The sequence below is a fragment of the Echinops telfairi genome, unplaced genomic scaffold (assembly GCF_000313985.2).
Source record: "Echinops telfairi isolate 266 unplaced genomic scaffold, ASM31398v2 ScPeMD7_7469;HRSCAF=8507_1, whole genome shotgun sequence".
In the NCBI taxonomy this organism is placed as follows: domain Eukaryota; kingdom Metazoa; phylum Chordata; class Mammalia; order Afrosoricida; family Tenrecidae; genus Echinops; species Echinops telfairi.
This window is the reverse complement of record NW_022111373.1, coordinates 69,835,514-69,854,365: the sequence shown is the minus strand read 5'-3', so window position 1 is coordinate 69,854,365 and position 18,852 is coordinate 69,835,514. Positions and strand designations below refer to the sequence as shown.

At 40.3% G+C, this 18,852-nt stretch overlaps 1 pseudogene; it reads right to left on the bottom strand.

The window, feature by feature from the left end:
• Positions 1–1,547: 1,547 nt before the first annotated feature.
• Positions 1,548–8,912, bottom strand: LOC101645301 (annotated as a pseudogene).
• Between the last annotated feature and the right edge of the window lie 9,940 nt (positions 8,913–18,852).

Below are 18,852 nucleotides of genomic sequence, written 5' to 3'. Positions count from 1 at the left end.
CATGGGACAGACCGGAGGCCGCAGAGTATCATCCACGGTGCCACTCCTCATCCCCAAGAGGGCTTAAACCCCCTGGATCTGAGACAGATCCAGAAAGTGAGACCACTTTTTGACAGGTATCTGAAAAGAAGTGATTTACAGGCACCCAGGGGAAGCATTTTATTTATTTGTTTACTTTGTGGTCGAGCTGAATTTGTTCAACAAACTCCCGGAAGTGTCAAATGTAGTCCTCATAGCACTTTCCATCTTTCCGATGCCTGAGACATGGTTTAACCTTTGAATGTGTCCGGCTAATGTAATTGCCTTGCTGTCTTTGAAAGATGGCTTTTAATTGGGTTCCCAAGCAGCTGCTGCTGTTGAGGTGCCAGTGGAAGCCATTAGAGAGATTCGGCAGTTCATTAATTGCTTCCTCTCCAGGCCTGGGCATTTGGGCCTGGAGAGTAGCCAGCAGTTACTGAAATGCCATCAGTTACCAGAGTTGCCCTCTAAGCCATTGATTTGTTATTTGAGTTTCAACTCTTTTCCTCTCAAATTGAAATGCAACTCAATGCCTCCCATTTTCAGTGGCCTTTTCATTAAGCAATTTCCCCCACGTTTAAGTTCTTTTCATGCCCCAGGATGAAATCTCGCACAGACCCAATGTATTTCCTGGTCACTGTGTGGTTTAAAATCAGGGCATCGCCACTCAATGTGAAGAAAACAACACAATTGGACCAATATATAACATGCTACATGGAGAAAAGATGGAAGTTGTCCAAGAATTCATCTTGCCTGGATCCACAATCAATTCCCATGGAAGCAGCAGTCATAAAATCAAATGATGCACTGTGTTGGGCAAATCTACTGCACAGGACCTCTTTAAAGCGTTGAAGAGCAAGGTTGCCACTTTGAGCACGAAGTTGCCCCTGAACAAAGCCATGGTATTTTCAGGCACCTCATATGCTTGTGAAGGTTGGACGAGGAATCAGGAAGCTTGAAGAAGAAATGATGGTGGTGCTGGTGAATATTGAAAGCACAGAACTGCCAAAAGAACAAACAAATACGTCTTAGAGGAAGTGCAGCCAAAATACTCCGGCGAAGCAAGGATGGCAGTACTTTCTCTACCCAGAGTGAACAGGCTCCGGGAGAGGACTTGGCCATGTCGACTGTCAGTGGAACAGAGGAAGACCCTCTAGGACAGCGGCTCTCAACCTGTGTGTCTCGGCCCCTTTGGGGGTCAAACAACCCTTTCACTGGGGTTGCCCGATTCATAACAGCAGCAAAATTACAGTTATGAAGTAGCAAGGAGAATAATTTTATGTTTGGGGGGAGAGGTAACCACACACGAGGAAAGTTGAGAACCACTGCTCTAGGAGATGGATTGACACAGTGGCTGCAAGAGTGAACTCAGATATGGCAACATTTTGTCAGGATGGTGTAGGACCAAGCAGGGTTTCTGTTGGGCACAGGGTCCGAGGAGTTGAAAACAATTCAATGACACCTAATTACAAACAATGAACAACTCCTAATAAAAAGTTATTTGGTCATAGTTTTCCTTGCAGATTGTCTCAGTTTGGTATTTCCCTCAGGTGGGCCTTCTTCTGGTGCACGGGCAGCAGGTGCACCTGGGTGTGGACGATGATGAGGATGGCCTGGCTGCTGAAGTCCTTCTCCAGCTGCTTCTTGCCCTTGCCAGCTTGCCACTTGCTGCGGTGCTTGGGGAAAGCCTGCTTCTTTGACTTGAGCCAGTGCTTGTAGAAGAACCGCTTGCACTCATCGCTGATGTGCTCAGCAAAGACCATCTTGAAGGTCCAGAGGCCAAAAGGCATTTCCACGTAGCCCACGATGCCCACCACCACCACCACCACGGGGAGTGGTCTCCATGATGGTCACAGTTCCGCCACTTCCTTCTCGTTCTCCTTGGACCCTGGATTGTCGACCTCGCACATGGTGTGGGTCAGGTCAGTCTTATAGTTGAGGAAGGCTGTGAAGTGGACCAGCTTGGACGCGACATCCTTGGAGAAGCTTCATGTGGTGCTGGCTGCTGCACTTCTGTGGCAGGAAGCCCAGGGACCCGTGCCTGGATATGGAGAACTTCCTGTCCGACAGTATGTCTTTGATTCCTGCTGGTAGAGACCCAGGCTGTAACTCTATGGGAGTAGAAAGCCTTGTCTTTTCCCTTCAGAGTAACTGGTGGTTTCAAACCACTGACCCTGCAGTTAGCAGCCCAATCTGTAACCACTCTGGCAACAGGGCTCCTTTAGTTACATTGGAAGGCCCTTATAATGATTCCTAGACAGGAAATACGTAATCTTCATCACTCGTCATTAGGGATAATGGAGTGGAATGGGTCGCTAATGTCTTTTGCTTCTTCAGATTTGTGAGTAGTTAGAGATGGATATTTTCCCCTCCACTGAGCTACCTTATCTATTTTATATAACCAGTTTGTGTTTTTTGGGAGGATTACAGAAGTTCACACTAGCCTCCATTCCTCTCTCTCCCTCCCACCTCCTTCCTTCCAGTTCTTTATCCTGGTAGAGCCACTGATGGATTCTTCCATCCTTCTCACGTACACGTCCCTAATGGTCTCCCCAAGGCCAGTGCCTTACACTTGGGGCCTCAAGGAACTTCCTAGTCCTCTTCTCCAGATACTTGAATAGAGAATCTTTCCCTTCATCCTGGCTGGGATGAAAGGGAAGCTTTCATCGGACCTTTTGGCATTCATGACTCAAGCTATAATCACCCTACTCTCAATAACCTAGTTATATACACAAAAATAAAATAAATAGATGGAAGGCAGAATAGTGAGCAAGGGAGTGAGGACTTGGAAAAACTATAGGAAAAATAACCATTGGATACTGTTGCAACTCAAGTCAACTCTCCTAATTTAAGAATTTCAGGTAAGTTTTTTAAAAGTATGGCTAATAGAACAATTTGAAAAAGCTATAAATGTATTTTCAAGGACCAGATTGCCAGTTTTTAGAAGACAGAGAGCAAATCAAATTTATATTTTTTACTTCAAAGGCCTAACAAACTGTCTTGTAAGTAGCTCAATCCACTCGTGTTAGAGGACTGACCAACAAGAACTACTTTGCCAATTAGTTAAAATGGCCCTTCAAGCTATACTCCCTTTTGTCACAATTGATTTTGTGATGTACAATAAACTGTAGCCTTTATGGGTATGGTCACAATTCCAGTTTGGAAAGAGTTCTCTGTTATAGGATTAAGATGAGATTTATCCTTAGTTTCTACTTTATTAGAAGGTGTGACTTAAGCTTTCCTTGGGGATATGCTTGACTTCAGGGCAAAAACCACACCTCCATGTAGAGCCATCTCAAAAGCAGGGACACAGAGGAGAATCTCAGGACCACTGAAGAAGAGCCACTAGTGGAGCAAATTCAAGATCTCTGTCTGAAGTGGCAGAGGCACCAGACAGAGGCAAGGAGCCCATGAGATCGAGCAGAGGAGCAGCGTGGAGACTGAGGCAGAGGGGTGGTCTGGCTTCTTGGCCATGGACGTAGAACCTGAAGGACCACGTAGCTGAGATGCAGACGACTGGAGAGAAGCTGCTGCCTGGGGAGGGGTGCTATTGTGGACCAACAGCGGTGTCCTTCCTGGGTAGTAATCTGATAACATCCCTATTGAACCCCTTGAATCATGAAACAAGCAAACAAAAATGAGTTGCCTTGTTAAAGCAGAAAATTTGGGGCAAAGATTTCTTGAATGGATAAGATTGATTGGAAATTAGAAAGCCTATGAACTTATGTATAGGGTGCTTTTAATTTTTCTCAAGTTTTTGCTACTTATTTTATCTTAAAAATTATACTTAATTGACATACCCTGAAGTTCATTCTTTTAATGTCTACAACTGAGTGATTTTTTCAGTATCATCACAGAGTTGTGCTAGTGTCACCACTATCTATCTAATACTAGAGCACTTTCTTTACTGCATAGTGGGGACCCTGGTGAGTGTAGTTGGCTATGCATCAGGCTCCTAACCCAAGGTTAGCAGATAGAGAGCACCAGCCCCTTTGCAGGAGAAGTAGGCAGCTTCCAACTTCCATGGCGATTTAGTCTCAGAAACCTGGTTCACCATCAAATAAATTGTTTGTGGTAAGTTTTCGGTAGATAGATTTTATCAGGGTCAGAAATTTTAATCAAGGGCTGTGGTTAATGAGATAATTATATTGTTTTCCCCTTAATTTGGTAACAAAATATTACACTCTGAGTTTTGGGATGTTTATCCACATACTTAAAATTTTATATTAACTTGATTTAGCTAAGATCAAAGTATATAATATTGTTTGTTTTGATAATATTTTGATGCCATTTCGCTAAAGATATTTGTGTCTATACTCATGAATGATTGGGGCTTAGGAACTTTCTTTCTTGAACTGTTTTTGCCCACTTTAGGAATTCACATTTCACAAGTTACAGAGAATTTCTTCTTTATTTACTCCCTGAAAAATTTGTATAGGGTTGGAAACATCTGTTCTTAAATATTTGGTATAACTCCCTTGTAAAATAGTGTGGAATGATAGGCTTTCCTTACAAATGGTCATCTAGCAGGGAAGCAACAAAGTCTACATGGAAGAAGCAACACCAGCCTGCGTGATCATGAGGTTCAATGGGATCAGGTATCAGGCATCCGAAGACCCAAAACAATCATATCAATGTGAACCAGGGGGTTTGGAGTGGAGACCCAAAGCCCATCTGTAGACAATTGGACATCCCCTTACAGAATGGTCACAAGGAAGGGATGAGCCAGCAAGGTGTAGAATAGCACCAATGAAACACACAACAATCCTCTAGTTCCTTAATGCTTCCTCCCCACACTATCATGACCCCAGTTCTACCTTACAAATCTGGCTAGACCAGAACATGTAAACTGGTACAGATAAGAGTTCTTGACACACGGAATCCAGGAGAGACAAACCCCTCAGGAACAATAATGAGAGTAGCAAAACCATGAGGCTAGGGGGATCATGGGGGGAGAAGGGGGAGAAAAGAGGGAACCAATTACAACAAGGGCCATATTAACACACTCCTCACCCCCAACTCCCTGGGGGATGAACAACAGAAATGTGGGTGAAAGGAGACAGCAGAGGGTGTAAGATATGAGAATAATAATAATTTAATATTTATCAAGGGTTCATGAGGGTGGGAGGGTGAGGGAAAAGGGGAAAAGAGCTGATACTAAGGGCTCACATAGAAGGAAAATGTTTTGAAAATAATGATGGCAAATATGCTTGATACAATTGATGTATGGATTGTTATGAGAGCTGTAAGAGCCCCCAGGAAAATGATTTCTTCAAAAAAAAAGAGAGAAAGGCTTTTTTTAGTCAGTAGGTTGAAAAGAAATATATATTTTCAATTTAAAAAAATGATTTTGTTGGTCTATTTTGATTTTCTCTTTCTCATTGACTAAACTTTGGCAAGTTGTGATTTTCTGGAAAAGGTCCATTTCATGTCTTTAGTATGTTATCATTATAAGTGAAACTACCTTCTTCCATTGTAGATTCTTTCTACTTTATCTGTGTTTTCTATTTTATTTGTATTGACTTCTGTACTTGTCATCATCATTACATCTTTCATAAAGAATTCCTTCATGGAGGGATGACCAAGACCACCCTCAGGTTCAATGACTTACCAAGAAGACCCAGAGGACTTAGCATCCAGCTATGAAATATTATGGTAAAGCGTGCAAATAAAAATTAACAAAGGGAAAAGACTTATGCCAAAGAAGAAATGCCCCATGTTCTGTGCACACAGCTGCCTTTTGATCCTTGTGCAGGTTACGCAGGAGTACAAGGACATGTTCTGCATTCTGTGCTTTGAGGCAGCACCCATCTAAGATCAGCAGTGAGATCCCTTGTTCCATGTTGTCTTCTGAATCTGGCCTGCACCTCTGGCAGCTCCCTGCCAATGTACTGCTTCACCCATTGTTGGATGGTCTTCAGCAGAATTTTACTGGCATGTGATGATATCAGTGATATTGTTCACGTTTGAGTATTCTGAGTTCCAGTTCGCGTATTCTGTTGGGTCATCTTTCTTGGGAATGGGTATGTATATGGATCTTTTTCAATCAGCTGGCCAAGTAGCTCTCTTCTACATTTCCTGGCATAGACGAGTGAGTGCTTCCAGTGCTTCATCAGCTTGTTGAAACACTTCGAGTTGTATCTCCTCAATTCCTGGAGCCTTATCTTTGGCTAATGCATTAGTGTAGCTTGAACTTCTTCCTTCAATACCATTGGTTCCTGTTAATGCACTACCTCCTGATATGGTGGAATATTGACTCGTTCTTTTTGATACAGTAATTCTGTATATTCTTTCCATCTTCTTTGGATGCTGCCTGCATCATTCAATATTTTGCCCATAGAATCTTGCAATATTGCAACTCAGAGCTTGGATTTGTCTTGCATCCTTTCAGTGTAAGGTATGCTGAGTGTGGTCTTCCTTTTTTGGCTTTCTGTTTCTAAGTCTTTGCACATTTCATTGGAATATTTGGCTTTGTCTTCTCAGGCTGCCGTTTGGAATTTTCTACTTTATTGTGTCATCTATTTGCTTTAGCTACTCTACAATTAAGAGCAAGTTTCCAAGTCCCCTCTGACATCCACTTTGAGCTTTTCAATGGCCCTTTGCTTTCGTCATGAATGATGTCCTTGATGTTCTCTTACAGTTCATGGGATCTTCTGTCATCAGTGTTCAATGTGTCAAATCTGGTCTTGAGATGTTCTTGATATTCAAGTGGCATAGATTCAAGGTTGTATTTTGGCTCTTGTGGGTTTGTTATAATTGTCTTCATCTTTATCCTGGACTTATGAGGGGGTACCCCCAAAACTGGATTTTTCCCTAAAGGTGTCATTTAATGTTTTTTACAAAGCATTTAAGGTTTTCTGCAAAACAACCTTATCTCTTTCAAAGTAAGCTCCATTACCCTTAATACATTTGTCAAATCTATGATTCCATTCTTGGGAATGTTTTTCAAACTCATCTGTTTGGATGGCTGACAGCACTTCTCTTGTCGCCCCCCCCCCCCTTCTATGTTGTCAAATCTCAATGCTTTCATGTCCCACTGCATTCACAGAACCAAAAGGAAGTCAATTGGAGTGAAGTAAGGTGCACGGGGCAAGAGAGGCATGCTGTTTTTCTGCCCCAAACTGGCACACTGAGATGACTTCTTGAAGGTGCATTGTCGTGGTGGCAAGACGAGCCCCCCGTCTGCCACAAATCAAGCCTTTTTTGTCATATACTGTTACACAATCTTTTCAGACCCTCTAAATCAGGGGTTCTTAACCTGTGGATTGCAACCCCTTTGGGGGTCAAATGACCCTTTCATAATAGTAGCAAAATGACAGTTTTGAAGTAGCAATGAAAATAATTTTATGGTTGGGGGGGTCACCACAACATGAGGAACTGTATTAAAGGGCCATGGCATTAGGAAGGTTGAGAACCACTGCTCTAAATAGAAACCTTGATTAACAGTCTGATCTGGTGGAATTAACTCCAAATGCACTATCCCCCTCACATTAAAAAAAAAATAGAAAACTAAAACCAAGCATTGTCTTGATCTTTGATTTCACTTGACGAAGTTTTTTCGGGGGGTGGTGGTGAGGTGACTATGGCATCTATCACTGACTTGATTGGTGTTTGCCTTAGGGGTCAAAAGAATAACACCAAGTTCCCTCATCAGTAATGACCTTGGGAAAACGTCTGGGTTGCTTTGGCGATGTTCTTTCCAAGCACACCATGTGTCCACTAGGTGCTCTTTTTCCTGGTCTGTCAGAATCTGAGGCACAAATTTCGCAGCAACCCTTCTCATTCCCAAGTATTCCATTAAAATTCACTTAACCAAGCTCTGAGATCGTCCAGATTACTTCCCCGACTCTTCAGTGGTTTGTCACCATAAGTCTTTGAGCATACGTGCACGAGTTTTGTTGACATTTACGTCTGTTTGGGACGTGGATGGACATCCAGAACAAGATTTGTCATCAATTGACACTTCACATTTTTTGGAATTAGAGCTGTCTCTTAAATCGACTACCACACACACAAAAAAACAAGGTTTGAGCGAAATGGCTTTTACGAAAAATTCACTGTGACCAGAGAGAACCTTCCCACGAGATGCCACTGGGTGCACTAACTCAGAGTGAGTTGCATGATGCTCTCCTAGTGGGAAAAATGCATACTACAAAAGCAGAGCTTTTTCCATTTTTTTTGGTACCCCCTCATACATATGAGCAATTGATGTTTTTTTCCACAGTCAGCCCTTGGCCTGATTTTAGCTGTCATTATTGAGCACCTCTATCAACAATTCCCACAGCTGTAGTCATTTTATTGTTCTTTTCCATTTAGAGAAACCCATGTGTATTTGTTATGAATAAGTTGTTGGTTTGGCAAAATTCTATCATGTGATTTCTAGCTTTGTTTCTATCAAGTCTATATTTCAAACTACTGTTTCTTCCTCTTTCTTTCCAACTCTTGCATTCCAGTAACCAATAACTATCAAGGCATCTTTAGTGCATGTTTGATCAGTTTGGTAGAATTCTTCAAGTTCTTCATCACTAGCTTTTGTGGTTGGTGCATAAATTTGAATAATAGTTGTATTGATTGGATTTCCTTGAAGACAGATAGATGTAATCCAATCACAAACAGCACCATACTTCATGATGGATTTAGCCAAATCCTTTCTGAAAATGAATGCCATGCCATTCCTCTTGATTGTGTTATTCCCAGCTTAGTAAATCATATGATTTGCTGAGTCAAAATGGCCAATACCAATCCATTTCAGCTCACTAATGCCTAGGGTATGGATCTTTATGCATTCCATTTCATATTTTACTATTTCCAGTTTTCCTAGATTTATACTTTGCACATGCAAAATTCTGATCATGAGCAGAGTTTTGCAGCTGTTTCTCCTTACCTTGAGTCATGCCCCATCATCCAAAGTCTCCACTACCACAAGTGTTACATCACCATGTTTGACTCCACGCTGAGAAGTCAGCTCCTCCTATGTTCTAATGAAGTGCCCTCAGCCCGTAAGGTCCCATCCTCTGCCACCATCTCTGACAATGTTCTGCTTCCATTCTTTAGGCCTTCAGTATCTGACAATGTTTTGAAGCTACACCTAGGTTTTTCAGTGGCTCCTTCCTCTGCATTTGGGCGTTGAGTTCTACTTCATTGTCTGTTCTTAGTCTCCACTGAAACCTGTTCATTTGAGTGACCATCCTGATGGTGTTTGAAATACCAGTGACATAGCTATTAGCATCACAGCAACACACAAGCCACTGCAGTAAGACAAACTGATGGACATGGCTGTCAATTTGTAGACTTCTGCAAACTTTGTACTCAGAATTTGAACTCTAATACTGTTCCATCCTCTGATCTTTGATTTTATTATTGACAATCCTTGGATCACACAGACTAATGTACTGCTTCCATGTGGATTTAGCTGACACACCACTTAGATGGCTGCTTATTTTAAGACAAGCATTTAAGAACCAGATGTTATTCCTTTTGATATCTGGGCATCATCTGATTTCTTTACTAAACCTTGCTATAGCATTCCTATCTTCAGTGATCTCTTCATGAGGGCAAGTAGCAAGTAGGGCCACATAATAAGAACTAATTGTTCTTCAATGTGTGCTATGATTAAGTGGGAGCAAAAAATCCATTTATATGTCCATGACAGATTGAAACTTTTCTGCTCACATTTTTATCAGGCAAAGTCTGCAGTAAACCAGGTGTCAATTTCTAAGAATCTTTTCCTAATTAAGTACAAGATATACTTAATTCCTTCAACATTGGTAGGTCCCTACATATTTAAAATGTCATCTATTGGTGAAGCTCATTAGAGACTTGGTGCTCAATTTTGACTGAATGCTGGTCATGTAGGCATCCACTGTTAGGCACGTACCAAAATGACAGAAGGAAAGCAGGTGTTCAGCATAAACCACACAGTTTGCAAAATTAGTTTAGGCACAGTGAACCATTTTTATTAGGGAATGGTGGGCACCTTCCCACATCTACTTTCCCAGACACCATCCTTGTAAGCAGACCTTTCTAAGAACAGTAGTTTCAGGCACGCCATGTTAATTCTTTTCTGTGCTCTTCTTCAATTGGGTAAGGAGTCCTGGTGATACAGTGAAAGGTAATGGAAAGGCCAGTAGTCTGAACCGACCATCTCCCTGCATGACAAACATGTAGCAGTCTGCTTCCACAAAGGCAACAGCCTTGTTTCACTTCCTGTTTTTTCATATTAGCATTTAGAGCTGTATGTTTATTTCTATGAATTTATTTCCTGGCACTTGAAATATTTGATATGTAATTTACAAAAGTTCATAAAATATGATGTGTAATTAATAACAATATTTTAGTTTTTTATATAATTTACTGGGCAGTCATTGAATTATTTAGAATTGTGTGTGATGACTTTGTGTGCTGCCGTGAGTTGGAATGGACTTGAGGGCAACAAAGAACAGTGTGTGTGTGTGTGTGTGTGTGTGTGTGTGTGAACTGTCAAAAGACAGAGATTTTATTGATATGACTGTGTAATACCTCTAATTTTATTCTATTGGTGTTAGAAAATATAGTTTATATTACATTAGTCTCTAAACTTTGTTGTTTTATGGTCTTTTGTCTGTATTTAATCTTTTAAATGTTTATTTTGTAGAGAATTCTATGTGCCCATAAATTAAAATGTGCACGTTTTCCATATTGTTTCTATTTTCTTTATATCAATTTAAATATAATTGAGAGAGGAGTTTTAAAATCCAATATGATGCTTATTTATTTTTCTATTCCATTCTGCAAGTTTTTGTCTGATATATTCTGTTACTATATTATAACATGTGTAAAAATGTAGGACTCTTTCATGTTCTAAAGGAGCCATGGTGACTTAGTGGGTTACAAGTTGGGCTGCTATCTACAAGGTCAGTAGTTCCAATTTAACAGCCATTCCAGTAGATGGCCCGCAGGGGCAATCTACTCTGTCTTATGGGATTGCTACGGAGTTTCCAGAGCACTCCATAAAGGCAGGATGGCAGGACTTTGTCTTACGTCTTTTGGACATGTTGTCAGGAGAGACCAGTCGCTGGGGAAAGACATCATGTTTGGTAAAGGAGAGGGGCAGTTAAAAAAGGAAGCCCCTCAGGAGATGGATTGAAACCATACCTGAGACAATGGGCTCGTAAATAGGAACAATTGTGAGGATGGTGCAGAACCACACAGTGTTTCATTCTGTTGTGCATAACATCACCATCGCTTGGAACTGTCTTGATGGCACCCAAAATAAAGACAACAAGATGAGTTGGAATCAACTCATTGGCAGAGAGAAGAAAACACTTTCTGGTGAATTGAAACATCTAACTCTATTACAGTTTATGCATGTGACACTATCACCTAATTTTTTGTCTTATGGTTTGGGCTTATTTGTTATATTTTCCCATTATTTATTATGTTCAATTTTATCTTTTATATATCTTTTAAACCACTTTTAGAGTAGCTCAATTTCATAACTTTTAAATTTGGAAATAAAACTTAAATTTATACAAAAGTGCAAGAATACTACAAAAACTCACACATACCCTTAACTCAAATCCACCAAATTTTAGTTCTTTACTGCAGTTGTATTGCTCACTCTCCATTCTATTCTTAGTAAGTACATGCATACATGCATGTAATTTATTTTTTGAACCATTTGAGAGTTGGTTGAATATATCATGTCCCTTCCCTTCTTTATGCTTTTGTTTATTTCCTAAGGGGAATGGTATTCAGGATAAATAATACATTAATTTTAACTAATAGAAAATTTCTCTAATTATAACAATTGTTAAAATTTTAAAATAATGCTACATGTTTGTAATTGTTTATTATTTTTATTTTTATTGAAGCTTTATACAAGTTTAGTAGTATTTTAATCATTTTGTTGGAAAGTCTTACAGGTATTATAAAAATCCATAATTCAATTAGATCAAACATAATTGTAAAATTTCTGCCACCATAATTTTCAAAACATTTTTTTCTTGAACTCTTGGATATCATCCCCCTTTTATTCCCTCCCCACCCTACCCACCATGAACATATCTATATATCTATATCTATCTACATATATATATATTCCCCTTTTTGCCATATCTTACTTACACCATCCAGTGTATCTGTTCACCTACAATTCTGTTATTCGTTCCCCTCCAGTGGGTTTATACAGTCATCATTGCAATCATTTCCCATTCCCCACCCTTCTCATAGCCTCAGGGAATCATAACTTCCATCACTATTTCTGAAGGGTTTATCTATCTTGGATTTCACGCATCAAGCGATCGTCATTATATAAATGAACATATGCAGGTCTAACAAGATTAATGAGGTAAAACTAAGACTATAGTAGTAAGGGGAGGAATATTAAAGAACTACCATAGTTATTTGTTTCATCAGTGCTATACTGCACCCTGGATATAACATGCCTTCCTTGTGACCCTTCTGTGAGAGACTGTCCATATATCTTATGGGTAGGTTTTGGGTCTCCACTTTGTCTGCACTCCTTCATGTGAATTTGTTATAATCCATCAGTCCAATCCCCTTTTCTTTCAGGGTTCAATAACCCAGGACCCCCTTACCCAACAGCATTTAAACCCTTTTAGTCCTTCTACAAGACCCCATTGCTCCAATCCAATATTATTTTATACATTTGCCTTTGGTGGAAGAATTTCTTCATAGTTTTTTAACCTGAAAAGATCCTCAGCCTTCCTTCATCTTTCATGAGATTTATCTGCTAGCTGCAAGGTCTAGCTGCAGGTGTTCAAAGCCACCAGCAGTTCCAAGAGAGGAAAACGAGGTGTCAACTTGTGTGAAGAGTTACCGTTTTGGGAACGCACGAACACACATGGGCAGTTCTACCCTATTCTGTGGGATCTTTATGAGTTGGAATCCACTCGATGGCACTGTATTGAGTTGATATTATAGACTGTTTGGTGTCTCCTTGTAATTATACTCATTTTTATCCCCTTTTCTGTAATATTTCATAAATAATATTGGGTTCTTTCCATCTATTACATCCAGAATTGTAGGATAGCTATTTTCTCCCAGATGGTGATATTAATTTTGGTTGCTTGCTTAAGATGTAGTTCAGTTTCTCCACAGCACAGTGAATATTTTGTAATTAATTAACAATTCGTGGTAAGATACATTGAATATATGGCTATCTTGTTCCTACTCAGAAACTTCCACTCTAGCTTCAGCATCCATTGGCAATACAAGGGTAAGTAAAGAAGTACTGGCAGCAGGATACCAGTCCATCCATGCACGGGCTTATTCCAAGCAAAACATGCTTCAACGTGTCTCTGGAATCTGTGGGTGTCACAGACAGATTTTCTCAGTAATACACTTGTTTTAGTCTCATGGGGATGCCCTGAAGAAACGTCATGGGCCACGGAAAAATACAATTTTTGAGATCCGGGTTAATGTAAAATTTTTAACAAAATTCAACCGGATGTCTTTTCAAATTATTGAAGCTTTGACACAAGTTTACTGGAATGTTGTTGCACATAAAACACAGGAGTTTTTTGGTTGGATCGGACATTTTATGGAAGGTCTGGAAGAACTCAAAGATGAGGCAGGAGAGAAAAGACCTTCAACCTTGATAAATGAAGGAACTGTGACTGAATTCCAGAAACTCATGGAAAAGACCACAGAATTATCCCGAATGTGGTAGCAACTGAAGATCTTAATCTCATATCGTTCAGCATGAGCAATTTTAAGTGAACATCTTGGCCTCGGTAAGCTTTCAGCTAGATGGGTGCCAAAAGCATACGTGAAGATCAACGAGTTCAAAGAGCTGGTCTTTCCCTCAGACTCTTAAGCGAGATTGAAGGTGATGAGGGTCGTTTTATGGGTGATCTGGAACAGAGGTTGAATCTTGCATTTACCAATGCTATCCGCAATGTAAAAAGTGGCTTCTAAGAGGCTCTGCTGGGCCGATTAAGTTCAAGGCAAGGAGGTCAAGTGGTGCTGGACACAATGGATGGAGGTATGGATTGTGATAGGAGTTGTACGAGCCCCCAATAAAATGATTTTTTTAAAAAAGAAGAAAGTTTTGGTGGCAATGTTTTGGCATTGCAAAGGGATGATCTTGATAGATTTTCTTGAAGGGTACAGGGTGATCAGGGGAGCTTATTTTAAAGAAATTTTAAGAAAAATTAAAGACAGGATTGGTGAGAAAAAGGCCAGAAAAGTTGTGCTAAGGGTCTTTTTTCCAATCACGACAATGTACTTACTCATCCACCCTCCAGCCCATATCTTCTCCCCTCAGACGTCTTCTTGTTCCCTAAACTCAAAGAACATTGAAAAGAAAACATGATTTGAGCCCCTTCAGATGCCCAAACTGCCATTTGATGTGGTTTAAATCAAAGAATGTGGCTTTCTTCAGGGAACAGTTTGAGAGGTGGGGACATCACCTTCCAGCCTGTGTAAATCTAGGTAGAAGGTATGCCAAAGAATGATGGCTTCACATTTTGATATTTTTGTTAATAAAGGTGTCTATGATTTCTGGCAGTACTTTTTGACTTAACTTCTCATTTGCCTGAATTAATTCTCATATGGAATTTGTAAATATTATTTATTAATGCAATTCATCATTTATTAAGCTAAGTGTGTTAGACCAGGTTGATTAGAAACAAATCCAGAGGCACTCATATATGTATAAGAAAGTAATGTATATCAAAGAGTGATTGTATATTAAGAAAACATTCCAGCCCAGTTCAAATTAATTCTATAAGACTGATGTTAGCCCATATGTCTAAAACTCATGCAGCCCCATGCAACGATGCAGAATGCATGAAGATCACAGGCTGGTGAAGTCTTGTGGGTCCCATGGCTGTGGAAGTATCACAGGGCTAGCACAGGCCTCCATGTGGCTCAATGTGTCTTGTCAACAGGAAGGTGCAAGCAGAGAGAGAGAGGCTCTCCCAGAGCTCAGAAAGTCTCTATGTGACTTGTCAACTGGAAGACAAAGGCAGAGAGAGGAAGTTCTCGGAATCCTCATGAGAAGGCCACACCCACCAGGAGGCATCATCAGGCTGTGCCCTGATTGACAGGCTAGACTCCACCCCTACACTTACTTCAGTTATCAAGTTGACAAAAAATTATGTAACTACCATACTGAAAAAAAAATCACTTGACAATTATCTCTGCAGGTGGTAAAAAAATCTTTGAAAAAATTAAATTCATATTCCTGATAAGAACACTTGAAATATGGAGGTGAGCACTTTCTTTAATAAGAAAGTATATATTACATAGGGGGTTCAAATAGTTTATGGAAAAATTCTATTATCTTCTAATGACATGTTTCCAGGGAATTTTTGAAGCCCCTTTGTACACACACACACACACACACACACACACACAGAGTCAATCCTCCTATTGGCTAAAATTTATTTGCACCTGTGGTAGTTACATAATTTGCTGTCAATTTGGGACTTGAGAAGATTAAGAGTGAAGGGGTGGATTCTAGTTTGTCAGTCAGTTCATAGCCAAATGAGGCCTCTGTGTGGGCAAGGCCTTCTCCTGAGAATTCTGGGAAATCCTGTATTTTCTTCCTTGGAGCACTCTACTGACAAGACTCACTCCGTTGGAGATGCTCTACTGACAAGATACATGGCGCTATGCTGATAGTTCCCTGAGAACTGGAGAAGCCATGTGGAGACCCCTGCCAGCACTGAGATGCTTACAATGCCACTGGATCCAAAGACTTTTTACCCACTAGCCTGTGATCATCCTGCATTTGGCATCAGTGCATGTGCTTTGTGTGTCTGAAGAGGACTTTATAGATTGGTGTCGGACACATGGGCTAATATCGGACCTATGGGCTTGGACTGGACTGGGTTGGGATGCTTTCTTAATGTACAATTATGATTTATATAAAACTCTCTCTTATACACATATGATTTGTTTCTCTAGTCTACCCGGACTAACACACCCCTCAAAGTCAGTACTTGCGGTGCTCTGAAGGCACTAGTCATATGTGGAGAGTGGCAAAAAATTTGAAATGTGCAGCCACAGGTTCGGCTGAGGTGGCTCAAAATGACATCCTGCCTTCTTGTTTCAGCTTCATACTTTAAACAAACACCCTTCCTGTGCTTTATTTTGTTGGTGACTTTTGGTGCTTAAAATGGCCTCTAAATGTGGTGCTTGTGTGCAGTGCTCCTAAGCACCAGATGGTTGTGATGTGCTTTACAGAGGGAGCGTGCCTGTTAGGTCTATCGGACATGAGTTACAGAGCTATTGACCAAGAGTTTGATGTTGGATCAACAGTGTATGTTAAGTAAGTGCCTTTAAACAGAATACACGTAAACTGAGTCTATATATTGATTGGTTGATGGAAATGCTGTGACTAGAAGCCAAGAACCAGTATTCTTTTGTAAACCATAACTTTATGGTTTGAATGATGACAAGTGACACACGCACAGGCACACACACATATATGCTAAGCCTAAAAGCAGCATCTGACTGAATGGGAGAAGCATTTGAAGTATACCTACTAAGGCCAGGAACAAGGCAGAGATGTTCTTCATATCCGCTACCATTTAACATTTTACTTGCTAATTCACTCCCTCCAAAGTCAAACAAACAAGTAAACTAACAAACAAAACTAAGAATAAAATCAAACCCAAAGCAAAAAAGACATACTAATTGCATTTTCAGTTGAAAAATGTAAAGCTATTTTTGTTTCCATTTTTATCAAGAAGATGTTGTCAAGTTTGATTTTTGTTTTCAGTATGAGGTGAGAAAGTATATTAATATAGTTTTATAAATGTACAAATATAACACATTTGCTAATTGAACATTTTTCACATCTCAGTCTAGTGACATTGTGCAAAACATTTATCATGTTTGCAACCATCACTGATAGCTTTTGTCAATTTTTTTATTACCACAAACAGAAATCCAATGCTTCCTAAGCAATAGCTTCCCTTTCCCCTCTCACTCCTGTCCCTAGTAGCCACTCACATACTTCATTCCGTAGACAGTCTCCTGTGCGACAGAACCCGTCCGGACGACGGCAGCTGTCCGTATGGATTAAGCTTCACTGTAAAGGAGCAACAATCATTGCAGCTGGACTAATAAGCCTCAATCATGATAAACAGGAAAAAAATTGAAATTGGTAAGGATTTTATTCTACTTGGATCCACCACCAATGTTTATGGAACAATAGTCAAGAAATAAAAAAGAAACTTTGCTGTATTGGAGAAATCTATGGCAGAATACCTCCTTAAAGTCTTAAAGAGCGATGCCAGGGGCTTAAGTGGAGAGCAAATGTGTTGAGAATGATGAGGGCAATGAATGTACAAATGTGCTTTACACAATTGATGTGTGTATGGATTGTGATCAGAGTTGTAGGAGCCCCTAATAAAACGATTAAAAAAAAGTCTTGAAGAGCGGAGGTGTCACTGAAGTGCCCTTGACCGAAGCCGTGGCATGTTCCGTTGCTTCCTGGGCATGTGAAAGCCGGGCAGTGAATAAGGAAGACCACAGGGAATGGGTGCATTTGAATATGGTGTTGGTGGAGAATATTGAATACACAGTGGGGCTTCAGAAAGTTCATGGAAATATTCCATGAAATATGCCAATATAATCTTTGAGTTCAATTTTTCCATCAACTTTTTAAAGCTCCTTTGTATTCCCAATAAACCGCTTTCTTGAACATGAAGCAGGAGAGTTAGAGGGATTTCTTTAAGCCTCACTCTTATCTGGGATTGCAGGGTTCAGGTAGAAGGCAACCTCAGCACATTCAAATGTGCAAATCCTTTAGTGTACACAGATAGATCTCGATAATAGAAGAAAAAGAACAAAGAGGAGGACTTTTTCTGAGGCTCATTAAACAACAACAACAACAAAACTTCACTATCAGCATTCAGTCTGGCTTCCGTTTGATTATCTTGTGTTTTATGTCACGCATTGAAAATCCTTTGAGTTAATTTTCTCCAGTAAACCCAATTTAAGATCCAGGTTGCCACCTCTTCTTTCACTCATTGAATCAGTGAGCCCCCGCCTCTCAGCCCCGCTCAGCAGAGAGCCAGAGGGACAGCTGGGGGTGAATGGGGCAAAAGATAGGACAAAGTACCGACTTGAACCTCCACTCCAGTGAACTGTGGACCATCTTTTCATCTTTTATGGGGTTCTTGGTCCTTTTCTTTATCTCTATTTTGAAACTATTTTGTACTATAAATACAGCAATACTTTTCTACAAATTGCATATATTTCTCCAGTTCATCGCATGTGTTTATGTACCTCTTGCAACAGGTAGACTTAAATTTGTTTTATTTTTTTAAATTATTTTATTGGGGGGTCGTACCATTCTTATCACAATCCATACATACATCCATTGTGTCAAGCACATATGTACATTTGTTGCCCTCATCATTCTCAAAACATTTGCCTTCCACTTTAGCCCCTAATATCAGTTGCTCATTCTCCCTCCTCCCCCATGAACCTTCATAATTCATAACTTATTATAGTTTTGTCATAAGTTACACTGTCCGATGCCCTCCCCCCCTCTTCTTTGCTGTCCCTTCCCCAGGAAGGAGGCAGTACTTAGATTCTTGTAATCGGTTCCCTCTTTCTACCCCACATTCCCTTCACTCTCCAGGCCTCGCCCCGCTCACCACTGGTCCTGAAGGAGTCATCTGTCCTGGATTCCCTGTGTTTCCAGTTGCTATCTGTACCAATGTACAATCTCTGGTCTAGCCAGATTTGTAAGGTAGAATTGGGATCATGATAGTGGGTGGGGAGGAAGCATTTAAAAACTAGAGGAAAGTTACATGTTTCAACGTTGCTACCCTGCACTCTGACTGGCTCATCTCCTCCCCACTACTCTTC